At 38.6% G+C, this 17598-nt stretch overlaps 1 protein-coding gene across 24 annotated transcripts in view; it reads left to right on the forward strand.

The window, feature by feature from the left end:
- Zbtb20 (zinc finger and BTB domain containing 20) overlaps window positions 1-17598 on the forward strand; it is a 732891-nt gene that overhangs the window by 397630 nt on the left and 317663 nt on the right. For 20 of the 24 annotated variants that reach the window (XM_051149938.1, XM_051149932.1, XM_051149937.1 and 17 more), the window contains one exon: window positions 5545-5591. The gene's annotated coding sequence lies outside the window, so the exon portion shown is untranslated. Of the gene's footprint in view, window positions 1-5544; window positions 5592-15991; window positions 16044-17598 lie in introns of all 24 variants that reach the window. The other 4 variants (XM_051149943.1, XM_051149949.1, XM_051149948.1 and 1 more) reach the window with 1 other exon arrangement.

Below are 17598 nucleotides of genomic sequence, written 5' to 3' on the forward strand. Positions count from 1 at the left end.
CCTAAGATTTCATAGAAAACATTGAAACATGTTTTTCAGGCTTTTTGTGTTCTCTTTGTACAGAAATGTTTCTTCCACAATCGTTTTACAGTTTCAACAAATATTCACTAAACACAGAGAAGGGGTTAGAGGTCGTTAGGTACTAGGCATACCAACCACTGTGAGTGTTCCCTGTGCCCTCAGCATCTCTTATGAAAGGATGGAGTGGATATTCATTTGAACATGTGGAAAGGGGATGGCAGTGGCGTGATCAGAGATGATCCTAGCTTCTCCTTTTCCTTACATACCTGTGAATTCCTAGTCCCCACTTTAAAACATGTCCATGAAGGAAACATGGCCCTGCCTATATTTCTAACCCTGTGCTTAATCAAGAGAACTTATGTTTCTTTCTCTGCCTCAGAAGTGCTCATGGGCATTGGGCAGTCCTGTACCTACAGGAAGGATGAACATCATGGATTCTTCTGGGTGTAAACTGTTGTAGCTTATCATATAGCACGGAAAACATTAAACAAAAATGTCCATCTTCTTATGCTCCAAAGTTAAATGGTCTCCATACATGAACTATAAGGAATTATGTCAACTTCTTCTGCAACTGTTGTTCATCAGTGGATTCTCTTTGGCTGTTCTGTTAAACCAAATAATCTGCGGCATAACATCTGGCAACGTAATATATGACCTCTTCAAGGATTTTAAAAGAATTAGGCAAAACAAAGTATCATTGTCCCTAACAATAGCCCATGCATCTTGGAAGGGCTGTTTGCAGCAAGGAAAACTACTAGGGCGGTAGCAGCAATTATCACAGACAGAGATTCACAAATGTATGGGGAAGGGGCAAATTACTATAAATGAAGTTTTGTCAGTTTCGTGGAACTGTTGTCATTAGTTTGAAACATGACTACTTTGAAACACTGACCTGCCAGTAAACTTCATTAGAAATAAAATTGGAATACGTGGGTTACTATCAGGGTCACTAGCTCAAACACATTCTCCTAAGACCTGAACAAAGTGCAAAGTCAGAGCCAAAGGAATTAAGAAAAAACAAAAACCCAAACTTAGCCCAAACGTTAAGACTGCTCCTCTGAATGCTTTCGAATGCCCCTCCAGGCCCTCTCTTCCCTGTGTCCTTGTGTCCCCCCCCCCCTTCTCTCTTTACTCCCGCTCTTTTCTCTTTACAGTTCTGAATTCATTAGGTGGTGTAGAGTAAATCAATAGTAAACGTTAACCGCCTACTCTGTACTCAGTTACGCAACATCGTGTAACTGGTACACAGACAGAAAGGGAAAAAGCACACACAGCTTTACATTCAAAAGCTCGCATATAATTTTACTTTTCCACAGCCAAAAAGGAAGTAACAGATGGGAAAACTTACAGTTTTTTCCCCATTTCCCAGACTGTTTAGAAAGGAGTTAGTTAACATCCATGGCCATTTCTAGTTACCCTAGGCTTCAGCAACATCCCATAATTGTCAGCGCCATAACTGGCTTTAAAACAGGATTTTGTGACTGTCAATGATGTAATGGATTTTCCAGGTAATATTATACTAAAATTATTCTGAGATGATTTCACTTATTTAATGGAAAATCAAAAAATTCTCAGTAAAATTAATTATAAAGTAGGAGATAAGAAAGATGACTGTATGCACACGTGTTTCCACTTGCAATATATTCTTGTATGATATTTATGTGAAAACAACCTGCTATAACATTTATGTAGAAACGATTCAGAAAGCTGTTTCTCTTCCTTTTTACTTCAGTAACTGTAAGTCTTTAGCCTTTTTTTCTCATTACCAAGTACATTCAAACCCCAAAGTCTCAATGAAAGCAAACATCTAGGTGCTACAACATGACAGGCTTGATTCAAACTCCCTATAGAATTCCTTCCCTAAATGACAGTTCTGTGTATGAGTCTATAGCGTCTGGAGTTCCCATTTAATACTGTGTGTCACACTGCTCCCTGGAACACCTGTGGGTTCATTGCATCAGCTTTCTTTAAGTATGTAAGAAATCTTTCCTACCCCATCCCTCTCTCATGTCTCTTCACTCCTCTTTGCTCTCCACTCCCTCTTCTATCTTCTCCCTCATATTCCTGCCCCCTCCTCTTCTGTCATCTCTCTATCTTCTCTCCCCTATCCCCTCTTTCTTCTCCTCTGGTCTCTCTCCCTTATCTTTGTAGCTCTATATCTCTTTCCCATACCTCTCTCCTTCACATTGAAGGATGGCACCCAGTTTTGATGGAAACACAGTGGTATTTGTGTGTACTTATCAGTCTTTCTTTCATCTTGAAATATTTTGTTTCACTTACCCTAAGGAGTTTTCTGGGAACCAGGCATTTCTGTCTGATAAGAAGGAAGTTGGAGAGAATTGGGTGTTGTTTTGTTTTTCTTTTTAGTGTGTCTGACCACCCTGTACTTATAAAGTGGGAATAAAATGATAGAGAGGGCAATCCTGCACACAGCAGAGATCTGTGAAGCCATCTGGTAGGCAGTAGTAGTTCTGTTTGCTTTAGTCAAACGAAGACATGGTGAAGGTGGATGGGAAAAGGGACACAGTGGTCTTCAATACACAAACTACTGAAGAGTTGTGTTTCTTATATTTTGAATCAATATCATACTTTCAATTCATGCTTTATTTATGGATGTTAAAGCCATGAAATATCAACCAGTTTGATTTACTAAAGATCTGAGGTATGTTATTTTCTTTCTATATATGTGTATGTGTTTGTGTGTGTGTGTGTGTTTAATTCAGATACTATTAAATTGTTATTGCAATTTCAAACTCTTTTGTATGTAAAACCCGAGCACAGAAAGACAAAAATCAAAGCAAGTGTATTTTGGCTGTTTTTTTAGGTTTCATTGCTCAAGCACAGAGCTCTTTATTGGAACAACTGAGTGATCAACATTATTGGCATTGTTGTATGTCTGCATTTTTTATTACATAGGGTTTGTTGTTTAAAATGAATCATGTCTAAACTAGTAAATATTTTAAAAAATATTTTACATATATACACATTTTCTTCCAGTTCTTTCTTCTGTACAAAATCTATAACCCAAGGAATTGCTTATCGAAAAATATTGACATGAAAATTGTACAGAATGTTGTAGTGTTTAGCCAGAAAATTACATTCACACATTTTCTTCATATCCTTCTACATCTATTATGGCTAATCTTGAATTTCAGTATGCAGCAGTACATATTGGTACCACATTATCAAAGATAACCAACGTCATCTCTACTTCTTCTTGTTGGCAGTAGTGGCAATACTGTTGCAAGAACCTCTGCCAGCGACTTAGCTGCCCATGCAGAATTACTTCACTTGTGCCTGGTTCACAGAGCAGTTTCATAATTATTTTCTATGCTTTTGTAAAAGCATAGAATTTTAAATAATTTTAATAATTTTAAATAATTAATAGTATTTAACCAAGGTATTATACTATATGTTAATTTTTCTATATAGAGAGGAATTTATTCTTATTTCCCTAATTTTCAAATGAATTTTTAAAAACTGAAAAACTAGAATCCTTAAAGGGAGTCAGCATTTCTTGATTAACAAAAATAGTTGTAGACATCTGCTTATGGAAGAAGCAAAGGGAAAGTCTGTTTTCCTGTCTCTTTTTGCAAGATAGCTTCCATTTCCGTCTTGGTGGGATTTCACACTCTGAACCATAGGTAAGGAGGATTGTATTTAAAAGTTCACTTTATGTCAGGCAAGTCTGCTTAGCCTTGCCAGGTGTCTGTGAGCACAGCCCTGGGAACATACAGCTCTGTGTACTTTCTCATTTATAATGCTGCAGCCAAGTTGAGGCAAGGCTGGCAAGCCAAAACGTCCTCTTGCTGTGCCTTACAAAGCAGAAGAGAGTTTTAAATTTTTTCTCTAATATTTTTAAAATTCTGCACAACCCTTTGGACTCCATTTCTTTTCTTGTTGCTAGACACATTCTAATGGACATCAGGAAACTCAGTCACCAACAGCTTTTCAGACAGAATCACTAACCTAGTGGTACCCTGGACAAAGTAGGAGCTTTGTAAGTATTTGTTTTGTTAACTGGGGACAAAATCACTGGCTGTCCACAGCATTGTCCAGGCAAGTGTAGGCCATGCAAAGAAAGGAGTAAGGAGAAACCGGAAGTGGAGCCTCTCCATTCTAATGGTGGAGACATTATTCTATTAAGTGAGAAAGCCCCTGCTCTCCACTCTTACTCTTTATTGGCCCTATGATCTAACCAACTAAGCTAAATGGCTAGGTGCTCTCATCCTTTATAGAATCATCAAATCTCAGAAGGCCATTTTACATCTTCCCTAGAGGTTCTTTTCAGTGGTCATTGCTACATAGGATCATTTAAAAAACAAAATTCTGTCAGGATATCTGGGTAATCTTTTTAAATTTCATATAAGTATAAAACACTTAAGACTTTGGCTTTCATATACAGGGGGAGGTAATCCCCCTCAGGAACAGTCAAAGGGGAGAGGAATAAGGGGAAAATGGGAGGGAGGGAAGAATGGGAGGATACAAGGGATGGGATAAACATTGAGATGTAACAAGAATAAATTACTTTAAAAAAAAAAAAGACTGGCTCTCAAATACACTTCTCTTGCACTCTACCACAGGCTTCCTTGAATTTGGCTTTTCTTATGTCCTCTGGATAATTGCTTTTGTATTTCATATGTATATGTAGGTCGTGTCCTATGAAATGACTCTGTCATGTACTTCATTGTTTGTGGCTTGACAAATCCCAGGTCCTCCCATCATGTCTGCAGGAGTTTAGTTGTGTTGAATCTTCCCTAGGATGACATTACGCTGCTTGTATTGCAGGTAGGGTGACCTCCAGGAAAACCACCTGTGCCACTTCTAAAATGTAAATTATATAACATTTGGAGACGTTTTCTCCACAGTTGAAATTTTTAATATTAATTTTTATTTCATTTTATTATTTTGTGACTTCGCATACAAATTTTAAAGGTTTCAGTTCACATTTGTGTTTCTCTTACCTGGCTTGGAATATAAAACCACACGTTAACTTAGGTCATGAAGGAGAGTATGACCAATAGTGAGTGTGTGGTCATAGCTTGGTCTCTCCTCACTGCCATGAGGCATATGTCCAGAGTGTGAAGAACAAACAGCCCAAAGCATGGAAAGGCCAGTTTGATTTTATTTATGTTTTATTTCAATGTTTAATGAAAGTACAGTAAAATTCAAATGGAATTGCAAGTCCTTGTGTTTCCCAATAGTTTGATTATTTTTTAAGCAGACGACAGTAATTAACTGTGAAACTGAACTTTCTTGCCACAGAATGTGTTATACAAAGGGTAGGCAGATTATTCAATGGCTGCATCTGCTTATCAAGTTACGCATCCAGGCTCTCACCCAGTCACCTGTGGGCAGGGTCCAATTGTGCCTTTATTCCAAAGGGCAGCCTCTTTACTTTCTATATAGTATCACCAAGTCAGAGTCCCGGACGTAACACATGCGTTTTTCTCTGTGATCACCATGTTGTCATATCTTAGTTAAAATACATTCCAACATTTACGATATCCTTTTCTATTTCAGACTGTTTCAGCAGCAGCATTGAGTGTTTCACACAACATTGCTGGCCGGTAAGTAAGCTTTCATTGTCTCTCAATTGCAGTCCAAAATATTGAAGTCCAAAGAAATAAAATGTATTCATACCAGATTCACCAACTCCAGGCAAATACAAAGTGAATCTAAGGGCTGTAGTGAGTTTACCCCCACAGAATTAAATGTGAACAGAATGTGTTTTGATATTGATAAAACATGGAAGAATAAGAACCCAGTATCACGGTATTGGTAAACATTTTGAATGACTGCGGAAGACGTGGGTGCAAATATTCAGAGGACTTGTTTGGAAGTCTTTCCAGAGATAAATTTTTCCAAAGAACTTCTAAAGAGACAGAGATAAGGTGAAGATAGCCACTGATATTTCCTATAAAGAATGCATTTATTTTGGCATTAAGAAAACACACGGGGAAAAAAGAAAAGAAAAAGAAAACACAGAAATTTCTTTCAAACACATTTATGTCTCTTTGAACTTCTGGTTTGTATTTTTCATATTCCGTAAATCTGAAATGTATTTGCTTCTTCTGAGTCTTAAAAACAGACACAGCCACTCTTGCTGTGGAGTATCTCCACACCAGCCTGTGCAGATACGAATAAACATGTCCATCTCAGGGAACTAATAGCACCGAGACTGGAGCTTCATGTAAACATAGGTTAAAGTCTGGCTCTTCATCTTTTGGTGAGACTATGTAAAATCTCTTGAAGGGTGGCATTGTGTCCTTGAGCAGCCTTGGCAGTCTGTGTCTGAAGGAGAACATGGCAGGACAAAGGACACAGAGGTGGCTCATCAAGACAGAGACAACCTAGAAACTCTGGGTTTGCTGGAGGCTGGCCTGCAGTGGACCACACTGACAAATGTACTTGACGGGGAGGCACAGGAAGGAGCGCCTTGCTTGCTTCTGCCTCTCTTCTGACTGACTCTTTAGGCCTATTTAGTCATGAACAGCATTGTCATCCAACCCTTAAAGTTTCACCCTTGACTTCACTTTACATGAATGAGCACACAGTGAAGAGGATCATCTCTTAGGGTGATAAGGATATCTTTCAAGCGGGAAATTTCCATGTCCATTGCACGGAATCCATAGTTTTCAGTGTTGTGTTTCTAATTCTGCTACCCGCCTATCTCTGTCCCTGAGCTTATCCAGCTTGCCACCGAAGGCCACAGGCTTTAGGAGTGTAGAAGCCCTCTCCCTCCCTACTCCCTGCTTTACTTGTTTTGCTGCCCAGAATAAACGTCCTATCAGTATAAGCCTAGAGGCACAAGGAACAGCTTACTTGGTAAATTTAATTTGTTCTCCCTTAGCGTTCATCACAAAATGATGTCATCACAGAAAAGCCAGAATTGCACACTCTTGTTGACTTGCAAAAAAGCAGATTGCTCCTCTCTTCCTTTTCTGTTTCTATGATCACATAAGTTTGTATCAGTGTTTTTTGCTTTGGGTGTATTTCACTAATCGACATGAAGATTTAAGGTATCTGGGCACTGCTGTGTGTTTAGAGTTTCTCTGTTTTAGTGAATGGAAGTCATCTAGGGAAAGGAGAGCACATCTTGTCTGCTAATGAATAAATTTTTATTTTCATTTTTAAAAGATACATGCTCATTAAAAATAATTTGGAAAAATACATAGGAGTAAAATGAAGAAAAATTAAAGTAATTATTTTATAACTTAAATCTAACCATTAATAACTATTTGATATTTTTTTTAACTTTCATTTCCCCCTGAGGACATATTTTTTGAATACGCTGTATTCAGAATTCCTCTATACTTTTTGTTCCTTTTTTAAAGAAATTAACCTAAGAATTTTGCATTCAGTGGCAAAGTCTTCATAGACATTTTAAGAAAATACTATTCCTATAATAGTATTGTGTTTTAGCTTTTACCATTTTCTCATAATCCCTTGCATAGGAACAGTGATGAGTCAGTCAGTAAATAATGGATAAATGATTGAAAGTTCAAATATAGTATATATTTTTAAGATTATTTCATAAAAATTTTAGATACATGAATGTAGGCAGATTACCCATATGAAGTCCTGTGTATTAGCCATTTAGCTTATTAGGTGCCTAACTTGTGACCTGTCAGCTTCCCACTGCAGTGCCATGTTATTCAGAAACAAACCTTGTTAATTAAGTAACTAATAATTCAGGTTCATCAGGACACTTTTACATGTTGATGCCTTAAAAGTTTCAGATAAATAGTTCTCATCATTATATAGAACACCTTTTTCTTCTTAATGTCTTGGCCTTGTGTTTTCTGATATGTACCAATTGGTTGTAAAAATCTCAGCAACTTATTTCATAACATCCTCAGGCACATCTGCAAGCCAAAGTGTTTGGTTGATGAGAGACAATGCAAGTACTTTTTTCTTTTGGAGATTTTTCTTTTTACTTGACCCTATTTTAGGATGATGACTGGCATGGCAGACATATGTAACATTAATTAGCTTCATTATTGAACATATCCATATACTATATACAATTGTTTATCTGAAGTAAAAGAAAAAGTTCATTCTCTAACTACTTAGAAATCCATGCTAGCTGCTTTAAGACCATACTTTATAGAGCAAAGCTACTTAAAGGAAACTTAATACTCAGTTCATATATTTATACATTTTAAGGCTTTTTTGTTAAGTGGAAAGCACCTGATAAGGGAAATTTTTTCATTTTTTATTTTTATAATTTATTCACATTACATCTGATTAATGTCACCCCTTTACTCATATCTTCCCATTCCCACCCTTCCTCCCTCTACCACCCTATTCCCCTGCAGTAGATGGGGAGGGGAATGAGAGAGGGAGACACAGCCTATCAGGCCTCTGTCTCATCAGGATAACCTGCATCCCCTTCCTCCTCTGCGTGCCTGCAAAGCCTCCCTCCAAGGAGAAGTGATCACATCAGTGGCACCAGAGTTAATGTCAGAGGCAATCCCTACCCCCTCTTCACATGGAGAAGGGGGTCTGGTTCTCTGCATATATTGTCTTTGGTTGGTACATCAGTTTGTACAGGTCTCCCTGGGTCCAGATCCCCTGGTCTTGATGGTCTTCTTATGGAGCTCCTAATCCCTCCAGGTCCTTCCATCCCTCCACTCTTCCATATGACTCTCAGGACTCAGCCCAGAATCTGGCTGCAAGTCCCAGCATCTGTCCCCATCCCCCGCTGTGTACAGTCTCTCAGTTTCCATCTATGTTGGGCTTATATCCACTTATGAGTGAGTATATACCATGCATGTCTTTCTGAGTCTGGGTTACCTCATTCAGGATGGTCTTTACTAGTTCCATCCACTTGCCTGCAAATTTCATGATTTCCTTGTTTTTGATAGCTGAGTAGTGTTCCATTGTGTAAATGTACTACAATTATTGTATCCATTCTCCAGTTAAAGGACATCTAGGTTGTTTCCAGACTCTGGCTACTACGAATAAAGCTGCTATGAACATAGTTGAGCAAGTGTCCTTGTTGTGATATAGCTGGATCTTGCAGTAGCACTATTTCCAATTTTCTGAGAAAATGTCAGATTGATTTCCAAAGTGGTTGTACAAGTTTCTACTCCCACCAGTATGAAAAGGAAAATTTCATATTATATAAAAACTATGTCTGAGGGGAAGAAATACACTGTGGAGCAATGCCTGTGTATATTGCTCTAGTTGCCCTAAGGTCTTAGGAGAAACCTCTACAAGCCAGTGTTCCATAGATAGACCACAGCCTTCACCAGATAATTCTACACACGCAGACTGCTCTGTTGGGATTGAGCTTTCTGTAGAGAACCTGTTTACAAATTTGTCCTTTCTCAACTGTCTTTGAATTTGAAGCCAGAGGCTGCTCAGTAGCAGTGTGTTATCCAACAGGTGCTTTGCACTCATCAGATATTCAGGATATGAGTAAGTAACACACTGCCTCCGCAGACACTGAATTTATGTGTACTCTGGTCTATTTAATCTTAGACGCACAGTTTCCATTGGCCTCGAAAGTGAGCAGCTAGAATACTGATGTGCCTAACCCTTCGAGAAGAAATAAAAGGTTTCTTCACCACACTAAATCTCAAGAAAAAAATTTGAAGGCTTAGAATATGAATACACACAAAATATTTTCAGCCAAAGCTTGTAGGAAAAAGGACATGGGAAAAAGAAAGTAATAACACAAGCAGTAAACTATCCAATCAAACAGAGCATCTGTAGACATTGCTGCTCTGCATATGTAAACAATACAAATTCTTTTCCTCTTTCCATCTCTTTCTTTCCATATGTCTTCTCAACGGCTTTTTTCCTCTACTCTGCCTTGGCATCACCACCATTAAAATAGCAGCTAATAAACTGACATGTGCCTGGTGCCATGGCATTCAGGCAGGTATGACAAGGTAGGAGCAAACAATTGTACTGTTTTAAAGCTTCCAAATACCCATATTTTATAGCAACTCACTTCCCATCATTATTTTATGACATATGCCAACAGCACACTGGTCATTTGTTTATACCTGTTTCTTACATGTGATAGTGTACCATATCCCTGTCATAACCTGAACTATAAAGTGCCTTTGAAAGAGAAACAGTGATTCCTTCTGGTCTAGGTATTACACCACACACCCAGCTACCCACCAAAGCCTCATCATGACAGCAGCTATGTAATAATAAGCATTCCGAGTGATGGTACAAAGAGCAACAGAAGCCATCTCAGAAGTAACTGTGATAAGTTCTGTTCTGCAAAAGCCTGAAAAGTAGCTGGTGTTTCTTCCTTATGTGTGGCTATTTGGGTGCTGGTGTTTGGTCACTGTTGTTGTGTTTGTGACTTTATATGTCACACAGGTACAAAACAAGATTCTGAGACTAAAGCAGCAACCTATACTTTGTACTTGTTACTCTGAATTAAGCTCAGGATTATAGTTTAGTGGGCTTTTGTAAGTACCTGCATCATGACGGGATTGTGGTTGCACGCTAAAGATGCTGATAATCACAACAAAAGGGGTGAAAGGATTTGTTCAGATTGCTGTCTCTCTATTCCATAAACCTGGTGTATTTTCTAGGAGGTCTCTAGTGAACATACATTATGCAATTGTATGTGTTTGCCATGAGGATAAAAATTACATCATCCCCTCACTAAGAAAATTTCTGTGATTGTGCTTCACGTAGGAGAAGAGGGAGGAATGACACAACCTGTTTAAGGCAGGTATTCAAGGTGATAATTACATAGCTCAGTCCTTTGACCCTGGAATGCTAAGGAGGAATCCCCAGTTCTCCCCCTTGACTAGACTACAGTTTGAACAGGAGATGGCCTTCCATCTCGGGATAGCTGCACAGGGACCATCTGCACTCTTCCGAGAGCGGCTTCTACATGCTCTGACCTCCACTGTGGAAATATTCTTGATTTGTTGCTGATGTATGCCATCTTGTCAGAAATAATTTGTTTTCTGGGTATTTGATAGCACTCTGGGAATCATCTAATATATTTGTGGCGTGGAGATCTATAACCTTTGAATGCTAAGTGTAAAGACTCTTGTAATTAATTATTTAAAGACATTTTAGCCCTTAACTATTTTTCTTTCTTTGTCCACAAACAAGTTGATTGGTTAATCATGTCTCTGTTTGTTTTCATTGTTGTTGTTGTACACACTGCACATAAAACAAGAAAGAGGAAAGGCTGCTTATAAAAGATAATTACAATGGCAACGCTGTACTTTCTTGAGATATTCTCATTTTCTCTTGTTTGATTGCATCACGACCTACACTCTAGAAAGTGTTTCAGTTTTGCTAAGAAAATGATAGAGAAGAATAAATCTATATTTATAAAGTATTGTCAAACACAGCATGTTAATTGTGTTACAATTACAAATAGCACAGTTTCATCAAATCCTCTTCTACTAACATGACTTCGGTATCTGGTCAATCCTTGCACATATTGCCCAGAGCAAGGAAGAAGCACCAGATACTTTGCACGCCCTTGGAGAACAGTTTTTTATCAGGGTGTGATAGGTCTATGGTCTGTTAGGAGCGCAGTTTATTTCTTGAATGGCTTATCCTGCCCTCCCTAGAATAAAAATTTATAGTTTCTTCCCAATTAAGTCAACACTCCAAGAACAAAGGAGTCTCTGAGATTGTTGCCAAGTCATCTTTCAATTTTTTTATTTGTTGTTATTTCAATATATTTTTGTTAGGGAAATATGAATCATTTCTTCTGTTTTGATTAATTTTATATATTAAATATTATTTTATACACACACACACACACACACACACACACACACATACTCCTGATGGATTGCTATGGGTCTGTGCATATAAGATTCAGTACCCTACAGGAAATCTGGTTGTCAACAGGTGATCTTGCCTTTGTCTTTTCTTATAGTTCTGCCTGTGTCACATGTCACTAGCAGTCAAATAAGGACAGTTTTACCATTCTCCCCTGCTGCTCTAATTTTTTTTTTACTGCCGGTACATGAATTTGTTATTCTTTATAATTCCCTTTGAAGTTGGAAATCCAAGGGGAATCTAAAACCGACCAGATGTTTCTACTGCTGGAGAGGGAAGAGAGTGAGGATTAAGTTTAACAAAAACTTGGTCGCTAGGAAAAAAATCATTTTGGCTGGAAATCATCTTTAAATGCATTCATTTGCTATATATCTGTTAGTTAATTTACATTTACTAGCCCTTTGTAGGCAATATTACCTATCAACTTACTCAGAGTAAAATTCATAAATTTTGTGAGCAAACAGATTCCTGTGGTTTCCTCAGAGCTATTTCCTTTATGGAGTTTCAGTTCAATTGCGCAGGGCATTCCCCTCTCATGCTTTACTGTAAGGCTTTGCTCTTGTCATCGCTGGTGTTCCTAACAGACCACCGTCATGTCACATCAGATTTGGAGGGGCAGTTCTGCAGTCTGTCAGGAAGGCTGAGGACAAGGAAGCCTGACATAAGGGAGGGAAGGAAAGTAAACCTGCCCAAATGGCTAGCCTTTGTACAGAAGTCATTTTTCTTAGATGTATGGTGATCAAAACAAGAGTAAGTGACGAAGACCTTCGGGGAGAAAAAAGACAGAAGTTTTGTGGTCTCTCAAGGATTCTTTTGATTTCACAGGCAGTGTGAATAAACAGGATGGGAAATTTTAAAAACTGATAGTCTCTGGATATATTAAAGTATAAAGAAAGTAGGGTCATTGTGAGATGACATTTTGAGGTTCTCACTGTGGGGACTCAAAACTTCTGGCACCCATCCATTACAAGGGAGAGAATTATTAAGTAACAAAATTGAGCTCAAATATGAAAAAAAAAATCAGAATATTTCTGTGGTTGGCTTCATCCTTCTCAGGCATTGGATAGAGGAGGTAGATGTTATTTGCTGGGCTACAGCAAAGCGTTTCTCACACTAGCCTCTTACTTGCCCTCTCAGTTCCCAAGGCTCCCCAGGGTTTCCAGGATGATATAGAAATCAGAGCAACTGCTCTGCACCATCCCTGTTCCATGGCTCAAGCATTTGCAAGTGTTTTCTCCATCTCACAAGGGATGACAACTCACCACTCCAGTTCTTTTGCTCCGTTCTATCTTAGTCTTAAATAGGAAGTACTAGTCCTCAATAACTATATTAAGTTTCTTAAGCCACAAATATCAGTTGCATATACCATTTTAAGCATTCTTTTTCAGCTTGTGGAAAGAGAGCAGAGGAAAAAGACAGAGAGAAATCACTTAGCAGCTGATTCGCTTATTTTAAGCAGCTTTCCCCATTTTAAAATATAAAAAATTCAGATCCTGGAACATGGGGTGATTTGAATGTTCTGTAAGAATTTGGAAAAAAAATCTTTTTTTCCTTAACCATTTGTTCTGCATTTGGGACCTGGATTTTCAATATAGCTCTTAAAAATGAGTTGAAATAGGACATTTTCAACCTAAACAGTTTCCCCTCTTCCTCCTTTTTACTTATTTATTTATTACTGCTATTTCTATTCTTCTTGGTCAAAGCAGATGGTATGAAAAGCATTTCTGTTGGTCTCACTGCTGACAGAGCTTAACCTAATAATCCAGGACTTGGAACTTACTGCCTCGATAAAGGAAACTCTGTTTGAGGTCTTTTCCATTCAAACCAGCATCAAAAGTTTTTAATTAACACCATCAGAAATTAATGGGCTGAATGCAGGGCAAGGATTCTACATACCCCACTACTGGGAACAACAGCAAGTGGAATCCATTGTGTATGTTTGTATTTTATGGTGTATTTTTATTTACTTGCTGAAGCAGAGTCCCAGCTGCACTCACTGCAGTGCCTTGAGAGGGAAACCTGCAGAGGCTGCCTCACTCCAGCAGTTTCATTTTGCTCACTGATTATTGTCCTGAGTTCTTTGTGATTGTAATTGGCTAGAAAGTTTGAAATTAGCAAGTCCTTGTCAGCCATGAAAGCTTTGAAATCAGAAGGCTTGATACAGCTATCGAGCCTGCTGAAGCCTAATGGCTTGAGGGGGGTAAGAGCCTCCACAGTGGTGAAAGTTCTCAGCCCCACAGGCTGCACCCCAGTCACCATTCAGCACCCTCTGGAGAGCCTTGTCTCAGATGGGGGCTTTGTCTGCGGCCTTTTCTTTTCCATCCTGAAGCCTGTTTCAGGATGAACAGATTTTAGACTAATGGGGGTAGGAAGCATTGGGGAATGAGAGCAAATGGGTAGAAGAGTGAAGTAGGTAACAGAACAAAGAGAAAGAAGAAAGGGAGAAAATGCACATGAGACAAAGAGACAGGATATAGGATGAAAAGAGCTCTGTAAATATTAACATCTTGTTTCTTTGCAACTGAGTTTAATGTATTAGGGTGGAAAATGCTGGTATGTGGGTTTTATTTTGAATTTTTAAAAAAAGATTTGCCTACTCGTTGTCAAGGAAAAGCCACATATGTTCATGTAAGGAACTATAATGTGCCCAGCAGTGTCCTGCTGTAGTTTTGGAGATTAAGTACACAATCTGTACTTTATACATTATAGCAGAGGAATGAGTGGCTTACTGATTCTTCTAAAACAATGAGAGTATTTATCCTTAAACCTAATCTGAGCCTCCAAACCAGTGTGTTCCAGAAAAGTCCTCTGTAGCCTGGTCAGTTGTGAAATAAACTTATTTTCGTCCTTATGAAGTGGCTTGGACAGAGTTATCTAAAGCAGAGATGGCCAGCAATGATAAAACAGTTCTGGACGCTTACAGACCTCAATAACTTTCTAGAAAGCACACATTTATGTCTAAAACCTTCAAACTTAATACATTTAGATATAACTCTTAAACTTTCAATTCTCTTCCATTTTAATAAAACCTTATTAAAATATGAACTAAACACCATATTACCATGAATTCAGAATGTCAGAAAAATTTTCAGTCCATCTTGGCAAGATGATATAAAATGCCACCATTTTAAAATTTTTTTCCAAAAGTTGTTCTAACATTTTCTCACACACACAGCAGGGTCAATACCTATCATTCATTCTACAGGATAATAATGAATGAATGAATCCCAAGAAAATAATGAGAACTGTATTTCTTAGCTGAACAGTTTAGGATTTATTCCAGGATTTGAAATCTTGAAGAAGTTAGGCCTAACCTGTGGTGAGAATAACTGAGGAAAGATGACAGCCTGATTTAGCGAGGCCATTCTTTAACAGGACCGGATCAGAATGTAAGTCTGTTTTTCTCTGAGAATTTCTTTTTTTTTTCCAAACACACTTTTATTGAAAAATAAAATAATTCATATTACTTTGCATTTGCTATCCCATCCCATGCATCCTCCCATTCCTCCTCCCTCTCACTTTCACCCCATTCCCCTCCCCTGTGACTGTGACTGAGGGGTACCTCCTCCCCCTGTATATGCTCATAGGGTATCAAGTCTCTTCTTGATGGCCTGCTATCCTTCCTCCGATTGCCATTGGGCCTCCCCAACAAGGGGACATGGTCAAATATTCTCTGAGAATTTCATATATGTATTTTGATATGTATCTCCCTCTCATGACTCCTCCCAGATCCTTCCCCACCCAAATTCATAGTCTCTCCCCCATCTCTTTTTTTCCCTCCCCCTTCTACGAGTCCAGTTTACGTTGGCCAATTACTCTTGGGTGTGGTTGATATACCAGGTATCAATCACCTCATGAACAAAATAGGCTTTCCTCTCTCAGCAGCACCAACAGCTCCTCAGCTGGGGGTTGGTGAGGCTTCATGTCTTTTGTCTGCTTTGACCTTGTGCTGCTCTTGTGCATGGACTCACAGTTCGTGAGTTCATTTGTGCATTTTCCCAGTTGTGTCTGAAAAAACACTTTTCTTGAGGTCATCCATCAACTCTGGCTCTTACAAAGGTCCTACCCCCTCTGCCACTTAGATCCATGAGCCTTGAGGAGCGGCCTTTGAAATAGACTTCCCATTTAGGGCTGAGCAGTCTAAAGTGTCTTATTCTTCTCTGCTAATTTTCACCTACTGCAGGAAGAAGCTTCTCTGGTGAGGATGGGTGATGCACTAATCCCTGGGTATATCAGTAAGTGATTAGGACTCATTTTATTGTTATGTACTTTTAGCAGAACACTAATGGTATATTTACTCTTAGGACAACAGGTTCTTGGCATTACTGACCATATCAGGTGTGGGTTTTATCTCATTGAGTAGGCATTAAGTCCAACCAAAGAGCAATTGGTGACTCTAGTAACATTTGTCCCACTATCACACCAATGTCTGCCCCTAAGTTTTGTAGGCTAGTATGTCATCTTTATCTGCTATTGATGCCTAAGCTCTTGGTTCACTTTTGACTTAAGTAGTTGCTGAAGCAATTCTCTTTAAGCCCAGGTCCCTAGCTGAAGTTTACTCTATATAGTCTTTCTCAGTATCTTAGTTCCTTCTTTATTGCTATGATAAAATATCATGATCAAATAAATTCATAAAAGAATCATTTGCTTTTGGTTTGAGAGGATTAGAGTTTATGATGGAAGAGCAAAGAAACAGCAGAAAACTCACATCTTGATCCACAACCATGAGACAGAGAGAGAGCACTGGGAATGGCATGAATCTTTTGAAACCTCAAAGCCCACCTCCAGTGACACACCTCCTCCAACAAGGCCTTACCTCCTAACTCTCCCAAACAGTTCTACCAATGGTGGACCATGTATTCAAATATATGAACCTATAGAGCTATTCTCATTCAAACTACCACATCCAAGATCTTTTGCCTTGCCAGAAGAGATTTGTGAGTCCATTCTAGGTTTAATGAGGATAAGACAACTATGGTGTGAAAACCATTGAAAAAGAGAACTTAATGTGTATGTCTTTTATGTGAACACCTGGAATCATTGTGTGCACATCTCAATGTTTCTGAAGGAATTGACCGCATCTCTGACTCAGCTTCCATCACTATTTTACTCCTGCCTTCCAAATCCATCACTGCATACACACAAGCCTTTGTTCCAAACTGTTCTTTGGAAGAAACTCAAAATGAGCTGCACACTCAGGCTTGTTGCTTTGTTTATAGCAGTCACTTCATAGCCCCTTCTTTTCTCCTTTCTACTATGGCCAGTGACTTGTCAATTCATTGTCTGTTTCACAAGGCTAGCTTAAACTCCTATGCTCACCTCTGTTTATTAAGAGAGAGGGGGGGTAATATTGTAATCACCTGTGTGCCCTAATTCCAGTACTGTCCTGGCAGATCATATATGCTCAGTTAATGTTTTTTGGATCTGTGACATGCTGAAAAGTAATACTGTTCTGTATTCAGATCAACTATGAAGCGTGTTATAATAAATTTCTAAAATGTAAGCATAGAAAACACAGGATTATTCTTATACTAAAGTTATACTCACGTGATTGTTGTTGGTGTGTGTGTGTGTGTGTGTGTGTGTGTGTGTGTGTGTGTGTGTGTGTGTAAATGAAAGAATATCTATTTTAGCTTACAGCCTAGAAATTGTACTTGACTCTGGGTAAATGAAGGGAACTGTGAGAGAATGTAAATATTTTCCCATGGATCGGGATGGTAGAGTGGTGGTGAATCCAGTCGTTTGGTAGTAACCACAATAATTTCTGTGGCTATTTGAAGTATCGAGTCA

Source organism: Acomys russatus, chromosome 8 (assembly GCF_903995435.1).
Source record: "Acomys russatus chromosome 8, mAcoRus1.1, whole genome shotgun sequence".
NCBI lineage: Eukaryota > Metazoa > Chordata > Mammalia > Rodentia > Muridae > Acomys > Acomys russatus.